This window comes from Pseudophryne corroboree, chromosome 5 (genome assembly GCF_028390025.1).
Source record: "Pseudophryne corroboree isolate aPseCor3 chromosome 5, aPseCor3.hap2, whole genome shotgun sequence".
Taxonomy (NCBI): Eukaryota; Metazoa; Chordata; class Amphibia; order Anura; family Myobatrachidae; genus Pseudophryne; species Pseudophryne corroboree.
Genome location: NC_086448.1, coordinates 79,338,724 through 79,364,385, shown reverse-complemented (window position 1 = coordinate 79,364,385; position 25,662 = coordinate 79,338,724). Strand labels below are relative to the sequence as shown.

At 48.7% G+C, this 25,662-nt stretch overlaps 1 long non-coding RNA gene across 1 annotated transcript in view; it reads right to left on the bottom strand.

Annotated features, from left to right (window-relative positions):
• The window catches only part of LOC134928797 (uncharacterized), a 127,884-nt gene that overhangs the window by 59,627 nt on the left and 42,595 nt on the right, over window positions 1-25,662 (bottom strand). The window contains exon 2 of the long non-coding RNA XR_010178018.1: window positions 9,942-10,066. This is a non-coding gene — a long non-coding RNA (uncharacterized LOC134928797). The remainder of the gene's footprint in view (window positions 1-9,941; window positions 10,067-25,662) is intronic.

Below are 25,662 nucleotides of genomic sequence, written 5' to 3'. Positions count from 1 at the left end.
TCCCATCACCCTCAGGCCCTGAAGTTTTCCGGCTTTTCTGGGCATGATACTACCACATGACCTTAATTCCCACAGTACAAACACAACCCCTGCTGTCTCCTCCGCGTCTTCTCACGCGAGGAGAGGCGGGTAGCCCCAATCTGCATAGGCTCCTCGGAAAATTCCTCAGAGTCTGAGGTTCCCTTGGGAAGGAAGGAAATCTCAGTCTCCCTTTCAAGCCTACGCTCTCTCAGCCGTCTATCCACCCGGATGGATAACTGCATGAGCTGATCCAAGCTATCAGGCAAGGGATATTGTACCAGTTGGTCCTTTATCTGGTTAGAAAGACCTCTTCGGTACTGGTGTCTCAGGGCTGGGTCATTCCACTGGGTATCATGGGCCAACCTCCGAAACTCCGTACAGTAAACCTCAACTGGCCTTCGCCCTTGCTTAAGGATCGAAATCTGAGCCTCGGCTGTGGCCGTCTTGTCAGGGTCATCATACAACATGCCCAGTGCCGTAAAAAAACAACACTTTTAAGCGACGGACAGTCAGGCTGCAACCCATATGCCCAGACCTGTGGGTCTCCTTGTAGCAAGGAAATCACTATGCCCACCCACTGAATCTCCGACCCAGAAGACTGAGGCCTAAGCCGGAAGTATAGCTTGCAGCTCTCCTTGAAACAAAAGAACTGCGAGCGATCTCCAGAAAAACGATCCGGGAGATTTACTTTCGGCTCCTTAACCCCTGCAGGTGCTGCTGCTGCGGGAGCTCCGCCAGCAGCCTGGGAGGTGTGCATTTTAATGGACAGATCATTAAATTGTCGAGTCAGGACCTGCACCTGATCGACCACCTGTTGCAACGTATTTTGAGGGGTATGCTCCATATTCCCACAAAATTTCAACAGGAGTATTAGGCTGCTGAATATGTTATGTACACCAGTGCCTGCAGGAAAGTACTGGTGTCAGAACTGTTATGCACAACAAATGGACTCACAGACAGACTGGGGAATATGACATAACGTACACAGAAGGTGATAGGGTAACAAAATACACACAAAGTGAACAGAGAAGCCCAGAGGCTAAGGAACTGGGTATCTCCCTTGTATTAGAAATGCTCAGATGGGAAAAGCAAGATGTTGTGTTTTAATACATAGAGAACCCGAAATGCTGTTGCTAAGGGCAACAGCAAAACCCTAAAGGGTTACCAACGGGTGTGGCAGTAAACTCCTTGGTCAGAGATGGAATGATAGACACAAGGAGAGTCTCCACAATCCTAATTCTCACTTGCAGTGCACAGGTTCAGTTTACTGCCACTAAACTGACCCCTGACACCTAGCACAGTGAGACAGGATTAGACAGGCAAGTCTTAGAATACAGCCGCAAACTTGCTAAGTTCACAGAGTAGTAACAGAACCCCAGCAAGCTAAACGACTGACTCCAGTCTTACTGCTAGGTCTGGATTGGCAGAGTGTAATACCAAATTCCCAGGCCTATTTGCAGTAAGCAACAAACAAATACAAAGCTACACAGTACTGGCTAACTTTCAGGAACTGACTAACCAACAAAGATTCAGCAGCATCTGCTTAACCTGGAAAGAGGCCTTATAAAGCAGGTGCTGTCCACGCCCCACTCAGACCTCACAGACTGTGAGCACAAAAACCAGCACCGGATCCCCTGCCGTGCACAGAGCCTATAACCACTGCACAGCAAAAGATCCGAACCGGAGTATCAGCTGCGCTCAGGTTACTCCGCTAGTACTTGTCTCCCGGTTGCCATGACGACGTGGCAGCACAGGGCAGGAGACCCTAACACTGTGCGTTCTTCTAAATCACAAATCCCCTCGGAGAGTCCAATTGTGTCGGTTGCGATGCCTGACCTTCCCAACACTGGACGGGAAGAGCTTGCGCCTTCCACCATTTGCACGCCCCCTGCAAGTGCTGGAAGGAGCACCCGCAGTCCAGTTCCTGATAGTCAAATTGAAGATGTCAGTGTTGAAGTACACCAGGATGAGGATATGGGTGTTGCTGGCGCTGGGGAGGAAATTGACAAGGAGGATTCTGATGGTGAGGTGGTTTGTTTAAGTCAGGCACCCGGGGAGACACCTGTTGTCCGTGGGAGGAATATGGCCATTGACATGCCTGGTCAAAATACAAAAAAAATCAGCTCTTCGGTGTGGAATTATTTCATAACAAATGCGGACAACAGGTGTCAAGCCGTGTGTTGCCTTTGTCAAGCTGTAATAAGTAGGGGTAAGAACGTTAACCACCTCGGAACATCCTCCCTTATACGTCACCTGCAGCGCATTCATCATAAGTCAGTGACAAGTTCAAAAACTTTGGGCGACAGCGGAAGCAGTCCACTGACCAGTAAATCCCTTCCTCTTGTAACCAAGCTCACGCAAACCACACCACCAACTCCCTCAGTGTCAATTTCCTCCTTACCCAGGAAAGCCATTAGTCCTGCAGGCCATGTCACTGGCAAGTCTGACGAGTCCTCTCCTGCCTGGGATTCCTCCGATGCATCCTTGAGTGTAACGCCTACTGCTGCTGGCGCTGCTGTTGTTGCTGCTGGGAGTCGATGGTCATCAGAGAGGGGAAGTCGAAGACCACTTGTACTACTTCCAGTAAGCAATTGACTGTCCAACAGTCCTTTGCGAGGAAGATGAAATATCACAGCAGTCATCCTGCTGCAAAGCGGATAACTGAGGCCTTGGCAGCCTGGGCGGTGAGAAACGTGGTTCCGGTATCCATCGTTACTTCAGAGCCAACTATAGACTTGATTGAGGTACTGTGTCCCCGGTACCAAATACCATCTAGGTTCCATTTCTCTAGGCAGGCGATACCGAGAATGTACACAGATGTCAGAAAAAGAGTCACCAGTGTCCTAAAAAATGCAGTTGTACCCAATGTCCACTTAACCACGGACATGTGGACAAGTGGAGCAGGGCAGACTCAGGACTACATGACTGTGACAGCCCACTGGGTAAATGTATTGCCTCCCGCTGCAAGAACAGCATCGGCGGCACCAGTAGCAGCATCTCGCAAACGCCAACTCGTTCCTAGGCAGACTACGCTTTGTATTACCGCTTTCCAGAATACGCACACAACTGAAAACCTCTTACGGCAACTGAGGAAGATCATCGCAGAATGGCTTACCCCAATTGGACTCTCCTGGGGATTTGTGGCATCGGACAACGCCAGCAATATTGTGCGTGCATTACATCTGGGCAAATTCCAGCACGTCCCATGTTTTGCACATACCTTGAATTTGGTGGTGCAGAATTATTTAAAAAACGACAGGGGCGTGCAAGAGATGCTGTCGGTGGCCAGAAGAATTGCGGGCCACTTTCGGCGTACAGGCACCGCGTACAGAAGACTGGAGCACCACCAAAAACACCTGAACCTGCCCTGCCATCATCTGAATCAAGAGGTGGTAACGAGGTGGAATTCAACCCTCTATATGCTTCAGAGGATGGAGGAGCAGCAAAAGGCCATTCAAGCCTATACATCTGCCCTCGATATAGACAAAGGAGGTGGAATGCACCTGTCTCAAGCGCAGTGGAGAATGATTTCAACGTTGTGCAAGGTTCTGCAACCTTTTGAACTTGCCACACGTGAAGTCAGTTCAGACACTGCCAGCCTGAGTCAGGTCATTCCCCTCATCAGGCTTTTGCAGAAGAAGCTGGAGGCATTGAAGGAGGAGCTAAAACAGAGCGATTCCGCTAGGCATGTGGGACTTGTGGATGGAGCCCTTCATTCGCTTAACCAGGATTCACGGGTGGTCAATCTGTTGAAATCAGAGCACTACATTTTGGCCACCGTGCTCGATCCTAGATTTAAAAGCTACGTTGTATCTCTCTTTCTGGCAGACACAAGTCCGCAGAGGTTCAAAGACCTGCTGGTGAGAAAATTGTCAAGTCAAGCGGAACGCGACCCGTCAACAGCTCCTCCTTCACATTCTCCTGCAACTGGGGGTGCGAGGAAAAGGCTAAGAATTCCGAGCCCACACGCTGGCAGTGATGCAGGGCAGTCTGGAGCGAGTGCTGACATCTGGTCCGGACTGAAGGACCTGCCAACGATTACTGACATGTCATCTACTGTCACTGCATATGATTCTGTCACCATTGAAAGAATGGTGGAGGATTATATGAGTGACCGCATCCAAGTAGGCACGTCAGACAGTCCGTACGTATACTGGCAGGAAAAAGAGGCAATTTGGAGACCCTTGCAGAAACTGGCTTTATTCTACCTAAGTTGCCCTCCCTCCAGTGTGTACTCCGAAAGAGTGTTTAGTGCCGCCGCTCACCTTGTCAGCAATCGGCGTACGAGGTTACTTCCAGAAAATGTGGAGAAGATGATGTTCATTAAAATTAATTATAATCAATTCCTCCATGGAGACATTGACCAGCAGCAATTGCCTCAAGAAAGTACACGGGGACCTGAGATGGTGGATTCCAGTGGGGACGAATTAATAATCTGTGAGGAGGGGGATGTACACAGTGAAAGGGGTGATGAATCGGATGATGATGATGAGGTGGACATCTTGCCTTCGTAGAGCCAGTTTGTGCAAGGAGAGATTGATTGCTTCTTTTTTGGTGGGGGCCCAAACCAACCAGTCATTTCAGTCACAGTCGTGTGGCAGACCCTGTCGCTGAAATGATGGGTTTGTTAAAGTATGCATGTCCTGTTTATACAACATAAGGGTGGGTGGGAGGGCCCAAGGACAATTCCATCTTGCACCTCTTTTTTCTTTCATTTTTCTTTGCGTCATGTGCTGTTTGGGGAGTGTTTTTTTGAAGGGCCATCCTGCGTGACACTGCAATGCCACTCCTAGATGGGCCAGGTGTTTGTGTCGGCCACTTGGGTCGCTTATCTTAGTCACACAGCTACCTCATTGCGCCTCTTTTTTTCTTTGCGTCATGTGCTGTTTGGGGAGTATTTTTTTGAAGGGCCATCCTGCGTGACACTGCAGTGCCACTCCTAGATGGGCCAGGTGTTTGTGTCGGCCACTTGGGTCGCTTATCTTAGTCACACAGCTACCTCATTGCACCTCTTTTTTTCTTTGCGTCATGTGCTGTTTGGGGAGTATTTTTTTGAAGGGCCATCCTGCGTGACACTGCAGTGCCACTCCTAGATGGGCCAGGTGTTTGTGTCGGCCACTTGGGTCGCTTAGCTTAGTCATCCAGCGACCTCGGTGCAAATTTTAGGACTAAAAATAATATTGTGAGGTGTGAGGTGTTCAGAATAGACTGAAAATGAGTGTAAATTATGGTTATTGAGGTTAATAATACTATGGGATCAAAATGACCCCCAAATTCTATGATTTAAGCTGTTTTTTAGGGTTTTTTTGAAAAAAACACCCGAATCCAAAACACACCCGAATCCGACAAAAAAATTTCGGTGAGGTTTTGCCAAAACGCGTTCGAACCCAAAACACGGCCGCGGAACCGAACCCAAAACCAAAACACAAAAACCGAAAAATTGCCGGTGCACATCACTAATTTTTTAGGACACTGGTGACTCTTTTTCTGACATCTACATACAGTGGTCGAAGTGGAAATTTTGAAGTGGGGGTATGGAAAAGTAAAGGTTGCAATTATGCACACGCCAAAGGTGCACACGCTCCAGGAAAAGGGGGAGTGTCCACTTAAAAGGGGGAGGGTGTCCTTCAGTGTAGTAGGACCCCTTATACTATCTAGTACTGTGCCCCTTTCACTTTATACCACACAGTATGAGCCGAAATTCACATTATAGCACACAGTATGAGCCGAAATTCACATTACAGCACACGGTATGAGACGAAGTTCACATTACAGCACACGGTATGAGCCGAAATTCACATTACAGCACACGGTATGAGCCGAAATTCACATTATAGCACATGGTATGAGCCGAAATTCACATTATAGCACACTGTATGAGCACAAATTCACATTATAGCACACGGTATGAGCCGAACTTCACATTATAGCACACTGTATGAGCACAAATTCACATTACAGCACACGGTATGAGCACAAATTCACATTATAGCACACGGTACGAGCCGAAATTCACATTACAGCACAAGGTATGAGCCGAAATTTCCATTATAGCTCACAGTATGAGCCAAAACATGAGGGACAGGGTGTCACACACGCAGGGGGTGTACAGAGCACCATAAGGGCACAGGGTGTCATCACACAGGGCAACAGGGGTAGGGGAGCACTGGGTGATACACACACAAAGGCAGCGGGGGGCAGGGGGGCACAAGGTGTTACGCACACAGAGGCAGGGTACACACACATGGAGAATGGGGGGGCAGGAGGGCACAGGGCTTTCCAGCAGTCACTCACCGCCGCCATGTCCAGTCAACCTTAGCTTGAGCTGCAGGGTATCACTGTCAACAAGGGAGTCCTGCGGCGCGGACCCAGCACAGCCAGAAGAGGGGGCCGGCAGCAGGAGGATCTGAGCGCCAGCGTCTATGCAGCCCCATGGTGACGCAGCGGCCCAGTTGAGTAATTGGAGGAATCAAGGCACTCTGCATGAGTGGCTTCTGGAGTAGGGAGGGTGAGCGTGTGTCCGCCGTAACTTCTGGGGAGTAGTGTGGCTCACAGCTCCGGTACCAACCGCCGTGACTGGGAGCAGCGGTGGGGGGAACATGAGCACGCTCGGCCATAGCAGGAGTGTGATTAAAAAAACTTCCCGTTCTGTGGAGAAGTGCCGGTATGCCATACCGCCGCATACCGGCCCACTTCGACCTATAATATATATATATATATATACACACACACACAGCAGATGGATACATACATACATACACAATAATATGTTTATATGATGTTTCCATATGTTTAAGACTGAAATACGTTATACAAATAAATCCCTTACATGGGAACAGCATGAGCAGCAGCAGCAGCGTTGCACAGTGGACGAGGGACAGAGGGAGGCAGAGATCAACCTGCACAGCAAGGACGGATTCTCCCTCTGCACTGCAGTCTACACAACCTGCGATTTGCGGGTGTTTGAAGAGGGGGCGGGGCCAGTTATCAAGGGGTGGGGCTTAATCGCAGGCCGCGGCCGGTGACCTGTTACAGAAAAAAAAATTGGTCTGTCAGGGGGGGTTCTGGGTACTCAGAACCCCCCCGCGTGCGCCACTGCTCTGTTCTTGTGGTGCGGGAGTATGACGGGCATTACCGCGGAGAGGAGCGGAAGAAAGTTGCTATAGCAACTGTAACAATATCCAGCAGGATGCTGCTTAGTCTATGTGCATAGAGCCACTGCCGACGGGTTGCACAGCCACTCACACTGTCCGTGCTAAAGGGATGCCGCGGGCACCCAACTGTTATCAGCCGCCAGCACGGACAGTGTGAGTGTACCCCATCGGCAGCAGCTCTATGCATATTGGCCCTCATTCCGAGTTGATCGTTCGCAAGGCGATTTTAGCAGAGTTGCTCACGCTAAGCCGCCGCCTACTGGGAGTGTATCTTAGCATCTTAAAATTGCGAACGATGTATTCGCAATATTGCGATTACAAACTACTTAGCAGTTTCAGAGTAGCTTCAGACTTACTCGGCATCTGTGATCAGTTCAGTGCTTGTCGTTCCTGGTTTGACGTCACAAACACACCCAGCGTTCGCCCAGACACTCCTCCGTTTCCCCGGCCACTCCTGCGTTTTTTCCGGAAACGGTAGCGTTTTTTCCCGCACGCCCATAAAACGGCCTGTTTCCGCCCAGTAACACCCATTTCCTGTCAATCACACTACGATCGCCGGAGCGATGAAAAAGCAGTGAGTAAAAATACTATCTCCATTGTAAAATTACTTGGCGCAGTCGCAGTGCGAATATTGCGCATGCGTACTAAGCGGAATTTCACTGCGATGCGATGAAAAATACCGAGCGAACGACTCGGAATGAGGGCCATAGAGTAATTAGTGTCCTGCCGGATATTGTTACAGTTGCTATAGCAACTGTCTTCCGCTCCTCTCAGCGGTAACGCCTGTCATATTCCTCTTAAGGAAGAAGCATTCATCGGCAGCGTGAGCTGCCGCCCACAAGTAGCCGGCGCCCATAGGCAGCTGCCTAAAGCTGCCTAGTGGTGGCGCCGGCCCTGCTTGCAATGCATCTTGGTTTGTTCTTGATTCGCCCTCTAAAGCCTACTACACACTAGGCGATTCATCCGAAGTGGATCAGAACCATATATCAGCCACATTGCTGGGTGTGTACCTGTGTTTGCGTACTCCCGCAGGTCATCCTGATGGACGGGCTGTATCGTTCAGTGTGTATGGACGGCGCAATGTATTGTGCCGTTGCATCGTGCCATCGCTGTGTACACACATCTTTTAGTGTGTACCCAGCATTAGATAATTATAACTATTAAGACATTATGAAATGTAATGCAAGTAATGTATTTTAGAGGCCTATTTATTAACATTTTTTTTATACATTTTTTTTGAAAAAGAGTGTTTTCACACCATTTTCACATTATTTTAATATCACTGAAATGTATTAAAGGGCATTTGGAGCAGTTTTCGTTTTTAGTAAACCACATCGCATTCCCCTTACTTATAAAGGGAAATGCAATGTGGCCGAATTTACTATAATAAAAAAAATGTGAAAAAAACACAGCAGTGTGCCCTGTGATATTAACGCCAACTCAGGCTGGCAAAATCACAGGGCAGCACTGCGAGATCCCTACTTCTGCCCAGCTTTCTCTGCCCCCTGGCAAAGAAAGCTGTGCGGGACCCGGCCAGTGTGATCAGCTCTGTATGTCCGATGGACACACAAGCTGATCACTGGTTAAAACATACAACAACAAAAAAAGTAAAAAAAAAACCAAAATACATACTTTCCAGTCAGGGAGCCAGTGATCGGTGCTCAGGTGCGGGCTGCCGGGCGCCGGGTCCTCCTTGTGCTGCGCTGTGACCCCCGCTGCAGTGAAGTGACGCTGAAAAATGGCAGCTCACTTTACAGCACCGGAGGTCACAGCAGCGCACAGGACCCGATGCCTGGCATTCCTGCAGCAGAAGCAGCGGTCACCGGCTCCCTTGAGTGATAAGTATGTTTAGCACGGAAGGGGGGGGGGGTGCAGCATGGGGGTGTGTGTGGGGGGGGGGGGTATTCGTTACAGGGGGTAATATGCAGATAAAAACGGTTTCCTGTATGGAGTAACCTATACTCACATACTTTAGCCTTTACCATCCTAGAGAGATTAAAAGTTAGAAAAACCCAACACATTATTTATAAATATGCTGAAGAACAACGTATGAAAATATTATAACAGTATAATGTATAGCATTTATATTATCCTTGCTGCTGTATAGCCCCTAACGCTATATACTTTAAAGATTGCATTATTTTATTGCCATGCCTTTAATCAAAAGGCCTTAAGCTTCCAATAATGCAGTGATTCCTCTATAGATGCTGCATCTGTTTTATGGAAACCAATGTTTAATATTTTATTCTGAAAGAAAATCTAGTTAGCATTGTATGATATCAAATAACTTGGTATGCAGATTAATAATTCATTGAGTCTGATTAAAATTTGGAGCTACAGCCTATATTTAATTTCTTTTACAATTGGTTGAGCTTTAAACAGTGCGTTTTATTTCCTGTGTAGAGAAAACATATTCATGTTTTTCATTAGTAACCCTGCTTCCATAAACATTACATGTACACATTTATATATATATTTATCCATATACACACATACATGAATGTCAAGGTGATGTCAAGAGCATGCATTCTACATTTTTACCACTTGATGGCAGTAATTATCTGTTTCTCAGTTTTGTGCCCTGCAATGGTCAAAAATACAAGTTCAATGAAAATGATTGCGTTTACTTTTCTACACAATTAGAATTTGATAACAATTTCTCGTTTCATTCTAAAAAACAATATGGTACACTCACTGTGTCAATATAAAAGCCAGGCTTATTTATTTGTAGAGCACATTGATTACAAACTTTTACCTGTTACGTACAGGGTAATAGAAAAATGAAGACTCTTAACCTTGCACTGTATTGCTCTTTGTGGGCGTTTGTCTCCTGTAGTGCAGCTCTTTGTTGTTTTCTTGGACTTTTTTTATTTTCTTGAAGTGCAGGAAATCTAGTGCAAGGAAATAGGAAAATAATTATTTTACGTAAAGGGCATTCATGAATGAACAGAACAAAAGCATTATACTGCACCTCGCTGCGTCTAAACCTGTCACTGATAATTATGTGTATTACTGAAATGAATGCTACATTCTAAAAGGATAAAACACTGATTATAGCCAGGTTCACAGAGCCGGCCTTAGGCATAGGCAAACTAGGCAAATGCCTAGGACATTTGGTATGCTTAGGGGCACCAGCAGCTTCTGCTGATTAAAATGATATGCGGCATGCCTATATTCTGTGTGTGACTGCGGCTGTATCTGCATACGAAATACTACATTGCAGTGCATTCCTGGAAATCACTGTAATGTAGCATTTTGTATGCAGATACAGCCACAGTCGCACACAGAATATAGACATGCTGCATATAATTTTAATCAGCAGAAGCTGCTTGTGCATCCTAGCCACATAGTAATGCAAATAAGATGCATTTTCAGAAACAAAAGGCGCCAGACGTTTGCAGAGCTGCCAGATGACTCATGCCAGGCATCTCCTGCAGAACTAGTGGCGGTGCTAGGGGGCACCAGCCAAAATCTTGCCTAGGGCATCATATTGATTAGGGCCGGCTCTGCAGGTTCATATGTTCATACAGGGGAGGCAACAGCGTTAGTAGAGAGACACTTGTCTCCTTCTTCCCAGTCACCAGGGTCACCAAGAGGGGATGGGGAGCGAGTACTGCTTACCCGGGCCCGGGAAGATTGGAGGGGCCCAGCGTGCACTCTCAGGCAGTCAGAGGAGACTGCTCCTGCTGAGTAGAAGCAGTCTCCTCTCTCACTGCAGTGGAAAACGCAGGATTTCTAGAGGGGGGATTTCAAAATGCAGTCCATTAGTGTAAACACTGGTCTTTTTATACACTGGATACTGTATGGAATACATTATTAATATTTAACACTATAGATGGTCTATTGTATAGGCTGTATTAAACATTTTAAAATTATAAATAAGTGATCGGCTAAAGGTTAAACATACCATAATAAATACACAAACATAATAGAACCAGTACTGCTCTTTCTAAGCACACATTCTCCCACCTCATGGTAAGGCTCCTGTCTCTCCTTCCTAGTAGCTACTTTCTGGTCCAGTGCACTGATTGTGGGCTCAGATCCACACACACAGCACTGGGCATGTGCATCAGCTGCGTTCTGTCCCTTAAACTACATACTGTGGCGGCAGCTCTAGTTACCGTATTATATACCATTGCTATTGTGCTCATAATTTGAGCCACTTGCCCACCCCTCCTGCATTTGCCTATGCACTGCCTGATGTGCCAATGCGGCTGTTCTGCTATACAGATGCGGCCACAGCAGTAGTGGACAGTGGCAAGCAGTGCTACAGGTGGGCTTCTGGATCGCACCTCCCCCCTGGAGCTGCCACTGTGCTGACCACAACCTACCAGGGCCCGTCTGAGCTATTGACGGCCTTGCTGGTCACAACCCCCATTTTTAATAACATCCACCACACACATAAAGCACATTTGTCATACATTATTTTACAAGCGGTGATTTGTAGGTTTTTTTTTAATGACACGAATCTGTTATCTACCTCCAGATGACAATTACAGGAGAGATATTGCACTGGTCCAAGTCAAAAGGTTTCCCATGCAAACATTAGGAAATACCCTCCCCAGAGCCGAAACTAGGGGGGGGCTAGGGGGGCATGTGACCTGGGCGCCAGACTGGAGAGGGCGCTGAGACTGTCACTTGAATCCCCCCTAACGCCCCCTCCCTATGCAGCAGCGATAGTTTAGAGCCGGCGGAACTCGAGCGCCAGACTCTGCTAGCTGCTGCCGAGACAGATACACTGCATCCTGAGATGAAGCTGAAAATAAACTACATCTCCTAGCAGCCATTGCTGCCGGGAGGTGTACTTTACTTTCAGTTTCATCTCTGCAGGGTGCTGTGATCAGCGCAGCAGAGCCGCATCAAGAGGGGGCACAGGGGACAAATTACTTAACACCCCCCCTCAGCCCACTGCCACTGACTTTAATCATTGCAGCCACTGCTGCAAGCTGCAATGCACAGGAAATTCCGAGGTTCGAAAAGGGGGCGGGGCTAAACGGCACTGTGCACACAGTGCCACCATGCCAGCCAGCAACAGCATGAGAGGGTGGAGAGGAGAGGAGCAGTACAGCCTAAACAGTGAGTATAACTCAGGGATGGGCACTGTATGTGTGTGACTGCTATATGTGTGTATGAATGTGTGCATGTTGTAATTGTATGTGAATAGGTGTGTGACTATATATCTGTATGGGTGTGGTATACGTGACCGGGCATACCGACGCTGGTATCCCGGGAGCGGAATGCTGTTGGAGGGAGGTGGTGGCGAGCGCTGCAAGCCCCTTTGCAGGTTCGCTGCACTCGCCACGCTGGGGTGGGAGTGGTCCTTGTTGGTCGGCATGCCGACCGTCGGGATTGTGAGGGGGCGGGATTGTGCATCCAAGGTCCGGCACTCCCAGTGCAGTATGAATTACTTCGCTGGTGTCCTCACAGGTGTAAGTAGATACAGAAGCAAAAGGTGCGGCACTGCAGCTGATTCTCCGTAATTAAGAGACACACACGGTCCTGCGTTTCAGACGTGTGTGTCTCTTGATTATGGAGAATCAGCTTCAGTGCCGCACCTTTTGCTGAGAGATATATATATATATATATATATATTTTTTTTTTTTTATATTTATATATATATATATATATATATATATATACACACACACACACACACACACACTTTAATACGAGGGGGGGGGGGGGAGGCGTTAAGTTAATGGTTCGCCCCGGGTGCCAAAACTCCTAGTTTCGGCCCTGCCCTCCCCCACCCCCACCCCCAAGTCCTGCCTGAGTGACCTACAGAAATAAATGACACGACAATTACAGAGCCAATAGAGACAAGCTCTGCAGTGTCTACAGTAGCTGCGGTATCATTTGATCGATATAAAGGTTCTGCAGAGTGATTGAATGTTCCTACAGCCCTGAATAATGTTTACCTGCCAGATATTGATGGTGTAAGAATTACAGGCAGTCATGTGTAAGGTACAGTGATATAACATTACTTATACAAGGTAGCTGCAGCTGTCGGTTCTCGATATAAATATACATTGCTGTAGATGGTCGGAATGAATATAAATTGTTAACTCTACCACTTGACATTAATTGAATCATTTATGGTGTCAATGGAGATAAGACAGCTCATTTAAGTATAAATAAAAGATCACAGGATATGAATGCTGTAATCTCGGAAATACAAAATGTTTTATATTCTCTATATATAAAATGACTTTAGCATAAGCAGGGGCGGATTGGGATCGAACACCAGCCCGGAAAATTTATGGAAGCAGCCCTAATGGGGGCGGAGTATTTTGAGGGGAGGGGCCTGTCAAGAGGGTGGGGTCACTCCTCAGAGGTCCTGATTCTGAGATAGACACAGTTGGTTCCTCCTTTGCTTTACGTTATGCTATTGTTTACCTGTGACTGTGGCCCTCATTCCAAGTTGATCGCTCGCTAGTTACTTTTAGCAGCCGTGCAAACGCATTGTCGCCACCCACGGAGGAGTGTATTGTCGCTTTGCAAGTGTGCAATCGCATGTGCACAGAGCCGGCCCTAGGCATAGGCAAACTAGGCAATTGCCTAGGGCATCTGGTATGCCAAGGGGCACAAGCAGCTTCTGCTGATTAAAATGATATGCGGCATGCCTATATTCTGTGTGTAGCATTTCGTATGAAGGTACAACCACAGTCGCACACAGTATATAGGCATGCTGCATATCATTTTAATCAGCAGAAGCTGCTTGTGCATCCTAGCCACATAGCAATGCAAATAAGATGCATTTTCATAAAAAATAGGCACCCGACGTTAGCAGAGCTGCCAGTTGACTCACGCCAGGAACTAAATGTGTTTTTGTGTGTATAAGGACATTAATAATGTGTAACATATGTGTAAGGAGCACTATGTGTGTCATTATGTGTATAAGGGCACTAATAATGTGTGGCATGTGTGTTAGGGAAATTATGTGTATAAGGGCATTAATAAGGGTTGGCATAATGTGTAAGGCGCATTATGTTTATAAGGACATTAATAATGTGTGTCATATGTATAAGGGGCATTACTGTGTGGTATTATGTGTATAAATGCATTAACAATGTGTGGCATTATGTGTATAAGGTGCTCTACTGTGTGGCGTAACGTATAGAAAGGGCACTACTGTGTGGTGTAATGTGAATAAAGAGCAATATGGTGTGGTGTAATGTGAATAAGGAGCAATATGGTGTGGTGTAATGAGAATAAAGAGCAATATGGTGTGGTGTAATGTGAATAAGGAGCAATTCAGTATGATGTTATGTGAATGAGGGGTACTACTGTGAGGAGTAACGTATATAAGGTAAAGTGGTACGACTGTGTGATGTAATGTGAATAAGGGACACTATCGCATGATAAATTGTGAATAAAGTTGCACTACTGTGAGGCATAATTTGAATTGGGGGTACTATTGTGTGGCCATGCCCCTTGCCAACAAAAACACATACCTTTTTGGGCTGCGCCAAATGTGCACACTGTTCTTATTTAAATTACAGGGGGAAGGAAAAAAAAAGGACTGCTATGTGTGGGGGGTGATGGTCCTGGTATAGGGGTGCAGGGTCAGAGGCGGAACTAGCGGTGGTGCTAGGGGGCACCAGACTAAATCTTGCCTAGGGCATCATATTGGTTAGGGCCGGCTCTGCATGTGCAGCCAAGCGACACGACCACATTTTGTGCAAAAATAGACCAGCCCTGTAGTTACTTATCCTGTGCGATGATTCTAGCGATGGAGGTCCCGGAATTGATGTCAGATACCCGCCCTGCAAACGCCTGGACATGCCTGCGTTTTCCCAAACACTCCCAGAAAACGGTCAGTTGCCACCCACAAACGCCCTCTTCCTGTCAATCTCCTTTGCGATCGGCTGTGCGAATGGATTCGTCGCTAAAAGCATTGCACAACAACGATGCTCTTTGTACTCGTATGACGCGCATGCGCATTGCAACGCATACGCATGCGCAGTTTTGTGCCATTTTTTTACCTGATCGCAGCGCTGCAAAAATCGGCAGCAAGCGATCAACTCGGAATGACCCCCTTTATGCATATGCTGCTACAACACCTTTCCCTGATGCACATCTGTACGTCTGAATATACAAGGACTGATATGCCCACTTTCAGTGTCTACTGACACTCAGTGATCGCTAAAACGCGCTATAGCGCGTTTTTTACCCGTTTTTGAAGACATGGGACTCAAGTTTACAAAATGGGCGGGTCCCCGGGGACGCGCTCCTCATTCCGCCAATCTGTAAGGGGGATTTGTTTAACTGGCATGCAGGCCCCGTGCTGAATGATATAAAGAGGAGGTGGAGCCAGTTTCCCCTCCTCTTTGGCGCCAGGCTGCTTGCAGAGGAAGGGTGACTCGGTGTCCGTAAGTTTATAGTGCGGATGGGGGACGGGGGTTGCCACAGGGACTCTGAGAGGTGCTGGCAATTATGTGCAGGGATCGGAGTCCGTGATTTAGTGGGTAAAGCTGGGCAAAGTGCCTGGGGCTTCCCGCGGTGCCGTCTGAGGCAGTGGCTGCGCTACCGCTCTTGCTTTGAGAGAACACATCAAAGGCAAGAGCGGCAGCGCGGCCACTGCCTCAGACGGCACCGCGGGAAGCCCCAGGCACTTTGCCCAGCTTTACCCACTAGATCACGGAGGACGCCGATCCCGGCCTGCAAGTGTGTTGCTTTCCTTGTCTGTGTCCCTGTGTCTGCTACGACCCGGGGGGAGGAGGGGAGGAGGAGGACACCCCCTGTTAGCAGAACTGCACAGAACCTGACGGGTCACTTACGCCAAGCATCTCTCAGTACACACGCACACAAATTTATTATTTTATTAATTGGATGCACCCTGACAAAACCCTCAGTCCGTTCTTGTCCTTATCGGTCAATGTAGCATCCCCTCCAGGAGCCCTTGTTGCAAATGAGAGGTAACTCGGGTACACTCTCTCCATAGGAATGAATGGCCGCGCTGACTGTTCAGAGCGCGTAAACTGCAGCAAACTAACCAGTTGCATTTAATATTATTGGTCTTTCAAAACTTGCAGACAGAAACGGCTTACGTTACCTGTGCACAATTAAAGAAATCCTGAAAACATGAGCTGTTGGGTTGTGTGAGGATTTCAGAAACACTGTTCTAAATCAAGTCAGTGGAAATAATTGTTGCATTCTGTGTAGTTCTTGCTTGCATTTAACACAAAATCAATGGCTGTTAGGACTAGCTTTGACTTTATATATCTATGAAACAACTATTAATTTAATATATTCATTTGTAACTTTTTTCCATTATTTTTTCCATTTTGACATAATTCTATGCAAACATTATGTAAAAATAAACGCTGTAATTTGGATTGCAGTACATAAGTCAAATTACTCTAATAAGGGACTTTGAAAAGGGGGAGATCTGGATTGTACATTCTGCATCAATACTAACCAGGTGTTTCAGTCATCCACTGGAGGGACCACCCACCTTCACACATTTATATACCAGCCTCTACTAACTGCTTTGTTGTTTTTTTACCTAAGTGATTTACCTTTAGAGGCGGAGTCACATCACAGGATACCATATACCACCAAAGACCATATTGATGGGCTAGTTGTCTGAAAGTGTGTTGTGTATGTTGGTCGTTAGCACTGTACTTTAGTGTGACTACGAGTCTTAATTTCTGTTATCATAAAGTGTACTTGCTGAGCAGTATAACACAAAAGTCCAGGTAAATAAATATTATAAACTTAGGGGGTTATTCAGAGTTGCTAGCAAACAACAAAAGTACACTATTGGGCAAAACCATGTGCAGTGCAGGTGGGGCAGATGTAACATGTGCAGAGAGAGTTAGAGTTGGGTGGGGTGTGTTCAAACTGAAATCTAAATTGCAGTGTAAACATAAAGCAGCCAGTATTTACACTGCACAGAAACAAAATAACCCACCCAGATCTAATTCTTTCTGCACATGTTACATCTGCCCCACATGCAGTGCAGCATGGTTTTGCCCAATTGGGGGGGGGGGGGGGGGGGGGAAAGGGGAGGAGGAGGAGGAGGAGGAGGAGGACGACGACGGCGGTGATTACTGCAGTGTGCCTCAGTGCTCTTACCTGGTACAGGGTGCCTCAGCTTTCTTACCTGGTGCAGTGTGCCTCAGTGCTCTTACCTGGTGCAGTGTGCCTCAGTGCTCTTACCTGGTGCAGTGTGCCTCAGTGCTCTTACCTGGTGCAGTGTGCCTCAGCGCTCTTACCTGGTGCAGTGTGCCTCAGTGCTCTTACCTGGTGCAGTGTACCTCAGTGCTCTTACCTGGTGCAGTGTGTATAACATGCTCTACCGGGCGCATTGTGTATAACGTGCTTTACTGGGCGCATTGTGTATAACGTGCTTTACTGGGCGCATTGTGTATAACGTGCTTTACTGGGCGCATTGTGTATAACGTGCTTTACCGGGCGCATTGTGTATAATGCGCTCTACCGGGCGCATTGTGTATAACGCGCTCTGCCTGGCGCAGTGTGTATAACACGCTCTGCCTGGCGCAATGTGTATAACGCGCTCTGCCTGGCGCAATGTGTATAACGCGCTCTAACTGGCGCAATGTGTATAACGTGCAATAACTGGAGAAATGTGTATAACGTGCTGTACCTGGTGCAAAGTGTATAACGTGCTGTACCTGGTGCAAAGTGTATAACGGGCTGTACCTGGTGCAAAGTGTATAACGTGCTGTACCTGGTGCAAAGTGTATAACGTGCTGTACCTGGTGCAAAGTGTATAACGTGCTGTACCTGGTGCCTTGTGTATAGCGTGCTGTACCTGGTGCAAAGTGTATAACGTGCTGTACCTGGTGCAAAGAGTATAACGTGCTGTACCTGGTGCAAAGTGTATAATGTGCTGTACCTGTTGCAAAGTGTATAACGTGCTGTACCTGGTGCATTGTGTATAACGTGCTGTACCTGGTGCATTGTGTATAACGTGCTGTACCTGGTGCATTGTGTATAACGTGCTGTACCTGGTGCATTGTGTATAACGTGCTGTACCTGGTGCATTGTGTATAACGTGCTGTACCTAGTGCAAAGTGTATAACGTGCTGTACCTGGCGCAATATGTATAAAGTGCTCTACCTGGCGCAGTGTGCATAGGAGGTTCTACCTGGTGCAATGTGTATAAACGGCACTACTGTGTGGTGTAATGTGAATTGGCACTATTATGTGGTCACGCCCCTTCCCCACGAAGCCACGCCCCTAAAATTTCCCTCTGCTTTGCGGTCTGGGAGGTGGGACACCAATTCACTTCCTGCCTAAGGGCACCAAAATGTCTAGTTACACCTCTGGTGCAGGGTGTCCTGCATGCTACACAGCCCAGCAGCATTGTCACCCCCATCACCCCAGCTTGCAACACTTTTGTAGTGTCCAAACAAGATTAAGTTTAAAAGAACCTTCATTCCGATGGGACCCAGAAAAAGACCGGTAGGACCCCAATTTTCAAAAGTGAGGGGTCCCTGGGACCCACTTTTTTTTGGGCTCAGCGCGATCACTGGACACTGCAGTCATGCCTTTAATCTACTTCTGATTTTATTGATTTTTCATTCTACAAACCCCCTTTTTTTAACCTTATATGTTTCAAAATACAGGGAGGAGGAGCACACACTACATACAGCACAGTACAGGAAGGGAGCACACACTACATACAGCACAGTACAGGGAGAGGGAGCACACACTACATACAGCACAGCACAGGGAGAGGGAGCACACACTACATACAGCACAGTACAAGGAGGGAGCACACACTACATACAGCACAGTACAGGGAGGGAGCACATACTACATACAGCACAGTACAGGGAGAGGGAGCACACACTACATACAGCACAGTACAAGGAGGGAGCACACACTACATAGAGCACATTACAGGGAGGGAGCACACACTACATACAGCACAGTACAGGGAGGAGGAGCACACACTACATACAGCACAGTACAGGGAGGAGGAGCACACACTACATACAGCACAGTACAGGGAGAGGGAGCACACACTACATTCAGCACAGTACAGGGAGAGGGAGCACACACTACATACAGCACAGTACAAGGAGGGAGCACATACTACATACAGCACAGTACAGGGAGAGGGAGCACACACTACATACAGCACAGTACAGTGAGAGGGAGCACACACTACATACAGCACAGTACAGGGAGGGAGCACATACTACATACAGCACAGTACAGGGAGGGAGCACATACTACATACAGCACAGTACAGGGAGGGAGCACACACTACATACAGCACAGTACAGGGAGGAGGAGCACACACTACATACAGCACAGTACAGGGAGGGAGCACACACTACATACAGCACAGTACAGGGAGGGAGCACATACTACATACAGCACAGTACAGGGAGAGGGAGCACACACTACATACAGCACAGTACAAGGAGGGAGCACACACTACATACAGCACAGTACAGGGAGGGAGCACATACTACATACAGCACAGTACAGGGAGGAGGAGCACACACTACCTACAGCACAGTACAGGGAGAGGGAGCACACACTACATACAGCACAGTACAGGGAGGAGGAGCACACACTACATACAGCACAGTACAGGGAGGGAGCACACACTACATACAGCACAGTACAGGGAGGGAGCACACACTACATACAGCACAGTACAGGGAGGGGGAGCACACACTACATACAGCACAGTACAGGGAGGGAGCACATACTACATACAGCACAGTACAGGGAGAGGGAGCACACACTACATACAGCACAGTACAGGGAGGAGGAGCACACACTACATACAGCACAGTACAGGGAGGGAGCACACACTACATACAGCACAGTACAGGGAGGGAGCACACACTACATACAGCACAGTACAGGGAGGGAGCACACACTACATACAGCACAGTACAGGGAGGGAGCACACACTACATACAGCACAGTACAGGAAGGGGGAGCACACACTACATACAGCACAGTACAGGGAGGGACCACACACTACATACAGCACAGTACAGGGAGGGGGAGCACACACTACATACAGCACAGTACAAGGAGGGGCACACACTACATACAGCACAGTACAGGGAGGGACCACACACTACATACAGCACAGTACAGGGAAGGGGAGCACACACTACATACAGCACAGTACAGGGAGGGACCACACACTACATACAGCACAGTACAGGGAAGGGGAGCACACACTACATACAGCACAGTACAGGGAGGGACCACACACTACATACAGCACAGTACAGGGAGGGGGAGCACACACTACATACAGCACAGTACAGGGAGGAGGAGCACACACTACATACAGCACAGTACAGGGAGGGAGCACACACTACATACAGCACAGTACAAGGAGGGGCACACACTACATACAGCACAGTACAGGGAGGGACCACACACTACATACAGTACTGGGAAGGGGAGCATACACTACATACAGCACAGTACAGGGAGGGACCACACACTACATACAGCACAGTACAGGGAGGGGGAGCACACACTACATACAGCACAGTACAGGGAGGGAGCACACACTACATACAGCACAGTACAGGGAGGAGGAGCACACACTACATACAGCACAGTACAGGAAGGGGGAGCACACACTACATACAGCACAGTACAGGGAGGGAGCACACACTACATACAGCACAGTACAGGGAGGGAGCACACACTACATACAGCACAGTACAAGGAGGGGCACACACTACATACAGCACAGTACAGGGAGGGACCACACACTACCTACAGCACAGTACAGGGAGGGGGAGCACACACTACATACAGCACAGTACAGGGAGGGAGCACACACTACATACAGCACAGTACAAGGAGGGGCACACACTACATACAGCACAGTACAGGGAGGGACCACACACTACATACAGCACAGTACAGGGAATGGGAGCACACACTACATACAGCACAGTACAGGGAGGGACCACACACTACATACAGCACAGTACAGGGAGGGGGAGCACACACTACATACAGCACAGTACAGGGAGGAGGAGCACACACTACATACAGCACAGTACAGGGAGGGAGCACACACTACATACAGCACAGTACAGGGAGGAGGAGCACACACTACATACAGCACAGTACAGGAAGGGGGAGCACACACTACATACAGCACAGTACAGGGAGGGAGCACACACTACATACAGCACAGTACAGGGAGGGAGCACACACTACATACAGCACAGTACAAGGAGGGGCACACACTACATACAGCACAGTACAGGGAGGGACCACACACTACCTACAGCACAGTACAGGGAGGGGGAGCACACACTACATACAGCACAGTACAGGGAGGGAGCACACACTACATACAGCACAGTACAGGGAGGGAGCACACACTACATACCGCACAGTACAGGGAGGGGGAGCACACACTACATATAGCACAGTACAGGGAGGGAGCACACACTACATACAGCACAGTACAGGGAGGGAGAGCACACACTACATAGAGCACAGTACAGGTAGGGAGCACACACTACATACAGCACAGTACAGGGAGGGAGCACACACTACATACAGCACAGTACAGGGAGGGGGAGCACACACTACATACAGCACAGTACAGGGAGGGAGCACACACTACATACAGCACAGTACAGGGAGGGGGAGCACACACTACATACAGCACAGTACAGGGAGGGAGCACACACTACATACAGCACAGTACAGGGAGGGGGAGCACACACTACATACAGCACAGTACAGGGAGGGAGCATACACTACATACAGCACAGTACAGGGAGGGAGCACACACTACATACAGCACAGTACAGGGAGGGAGCACACACTACATACAGCACAGTACAGGTAGGGACCACACACTACAAATACCACAGTACAGGGAGGTAGCACACACTACATACAGCACAGTACAGGGAGGAGCAGCACACACTACATACAGCACAGTACAGGGAGGGAGCACGCACTACATACAGCAAAGTACAGGGAGGGAGCACACACTACATACAGCACAGTACAAGGAGGTAGCAAACACTACATACAGCACAGTACAGGGAGGAGGAGCACACGCTACATACAGCACAGTACAGGGAGGGAGCACACACTACATACAGCACAGTACAGGGAGGAGGAGCATACACTACATACAGCACAGTACAGGGAGGGAGCACACACTACATACAGCACAGTACAGGGAGGGAGCACACACTACATACAGCACAGTACAGGGAGGAGGAGCACACACTACATACAGCACAGTACAGGGAGGGAGCACACACTACATACAGCACAGTACAGGGAGGGAGCACACACTACATACAGCACAGTACAGGGAGGGAGCACACACTACATACAGCACAGTACAGGGAGGAGGAGCACACACTACATACAGCACAGTACAGGAAGGGGGAGCACACACTACATACAGCACAGTACAGGGAGGGACCACACACTACATACAGCACAGTACAGGGAGGGGGAGCACACACTACATACAGCACAGTACAAGGAGGGGCACACACTACATACAGCACAGTACAGGGAGGGACCACACATTACATACAGCACAGTACAGGGAAGGGGAGCACACACTACATACAGCACAGTACAGGGAGGGACCACACACTACATACAGCACAGTACAGGGAAGGGGAGCACACACTACATACAGCACAGTACAGGGAGGGACCACACACTACATACAGCACAGTACAGGGAGGGGGAGCACACACTACATACAGCACAGTACAGGGAGGAGGAGCACACACTACATACAGCACAGTACAGGGAGGGAGCACACACTACATACAGCACAGTACAAGGAGGGGCACACACTACATACAGCACAGTACAGGGAGGGACCACACACTACATACAGTACAGGGAAGGGGAGCATACACTACATACAGCACAGTACAGGGAGGGACCACACACTACATACAGCACAGTACAGGGATGGGGAGCACACACTACATACAGCACAGTACAGGGAGGGAGCACACACTACATACAGCACAGTACAGGGAGGAGGAGCACACACTACATACAGCACAGTACAGGAAGGGGGAGCACACACTACATACAGCACAGTACAGGGAGGGAGCACACACTACATACAGCACAGTACAGGGAGGGAGCACACACTACATACAGCACAGTACAAGGAGGGGCACACACTACATACAGCACAGTACAAGGAGGGGCACACACTACATACAGCACAGTACAGGGAGGGACCACACACTACATACAGCACAGTATAGGGAAGGGGAGCACACACTACATACAGCACAGTACAGGGAGGGACCACACACTACATAAAGCACAGTACAGGGAGGGGGAGCACACACTACATACAGCACAGTACAGGGAGGAGGAGCACACACTACATACAGCACAGTACAGGGAGGGAGCACACACTACATACAGCACAGTACAAGGAGGGGCACACACTACATACAGCACAGTACAGGGAGGGACCACACACTACATACAGCACAGTACAGGGAATGGGAGCACACACTACATACAGCACAGTACAGGGAGGGACCACACACTACATACAGCACAGTACAGGGAGGCGGAGCACACACTACATACAGCACAGTACAGGGAGGAGGAGCACACACTACATACAGCACAGTACAGGGAGGGAGCACACACTACATACAGCACAGTACAGGGAGGAGGAGCACACACTACATACAGCACAGTACAGGAAGGGGGAGCACACACTACATACAGCACAGTACAGGGAGGGAGCACACACTACATACAGCACAGTACAGGGAGGGAGCACACACTACATACAGCACAGTACAAGGAGGGGCACACACTACATACAGCACAGTACAGGGAGGGGGAGCACACACTACATACAGCACAGTACAGGGAGGGAGCACACACTACATACAGCACAGTACAGGGAGGGAGCACACACTACATACCGCACAGTACAGGGAGGGGGAGCACACACTACATATAGCACAGTACAGGGAGGGAGCACACACTACATACAGCACAGTACAGGGAGGGAGAGCACACACTACATAGAGCACAGTACAGGTAGGGAGCACACACACTACATACAGCACAGTACAGGGAGGGAGCACACACTACATACAGCACAGTACAGGGAGGGAGCACACACTACATACAGCACAGTACAGGGAGGGGGAGCACACACTACATACAGCACAGTACAGGGAGGGAGCACACACTACATACAGCACAGTACAGGGAGGGGGAGCACACACTACATACAGCACAGTACAGGGAGGGAGCACACACTACATACAGCACAGTACAGGGAGGGGGAGCACACACTACATACAGCACAGTACAGGGAGGGAGCACACACTACATACAGCACAGTACAGGGAGGGAGCACACACTACATACAGCACAGTACAGGGAGGGAGCACACACTACATACAGCACAGTACAGGTAGGGACCACACACTACAAATACCACAGTACAAGGAGGTAGCACACACTACATACAGCACAGTACAGGGAGGAGCAGCACACACTACATACAGCACAGTACAGGGAGGGAGCACACACTACATACAGCAAAGTACAGGGAGGGAGCACACACTACATACAGCACAGTACAAGGAGGTAGCAAACACTACATACAGCACAGTACAGGGAGGAGGAGCACACGCTACATACAGCACAGTACAGGGAGGGAGCACACACTACATACAGCACATTACAGGGAGGAGGAGCATACACTACATACAGCACAGTACAGGGAGGAGGAGCATACACTACATACAGCACAGTACAGGGAGGGAGCACACACTACATACAGCACAGTACAGGGAGGGAGCACACACTACATACAGCACAGTACAGGGAGGGAGCACACACTACATACAGCACAGTTCAGGGAGGGGCACACACTACATACAGCACAGTACAGGGAGGGAGCACACACTACATACAGCACAGTACAGGGAGGGAGCACACACTACATACAGCACAGTACAGGGAGGGGGAGCACACACTACATACAGCACAGTACAGGGAGGGAGCACACACTACATACAGCACAGTACAGGGAGGGGGAGCACACACTACATACAGCACAGTACAGGGAGGGAGCACACACTACATACAGCACAGTACAGGGAGGGGGAGCACACACTACATACAGCACAGTACAGGGAGGGACCACACACTACATAAAGCACAGTACAGGGAGGGAGCACACACTACATACAGCACAGTACAGGGAGGGGGAGCACACACTACATACAGCACAGTACAGGGAGGGAGCACACACTACATACAGCACAGTACAGGGAGGGAGCACACACTACATAAAGCACAGTACAGGGAGGGGGAGCACACACTACATACAGCACAGTACAGGGAGGGAGCACACACTACATACAGCACAGTACAGGGAGGGACCACACACTACATACACCACAGTACAGGGAGGGAGCACACACTACATACAGCACAGTACAGGGAGGAGCAGCACACACTACAA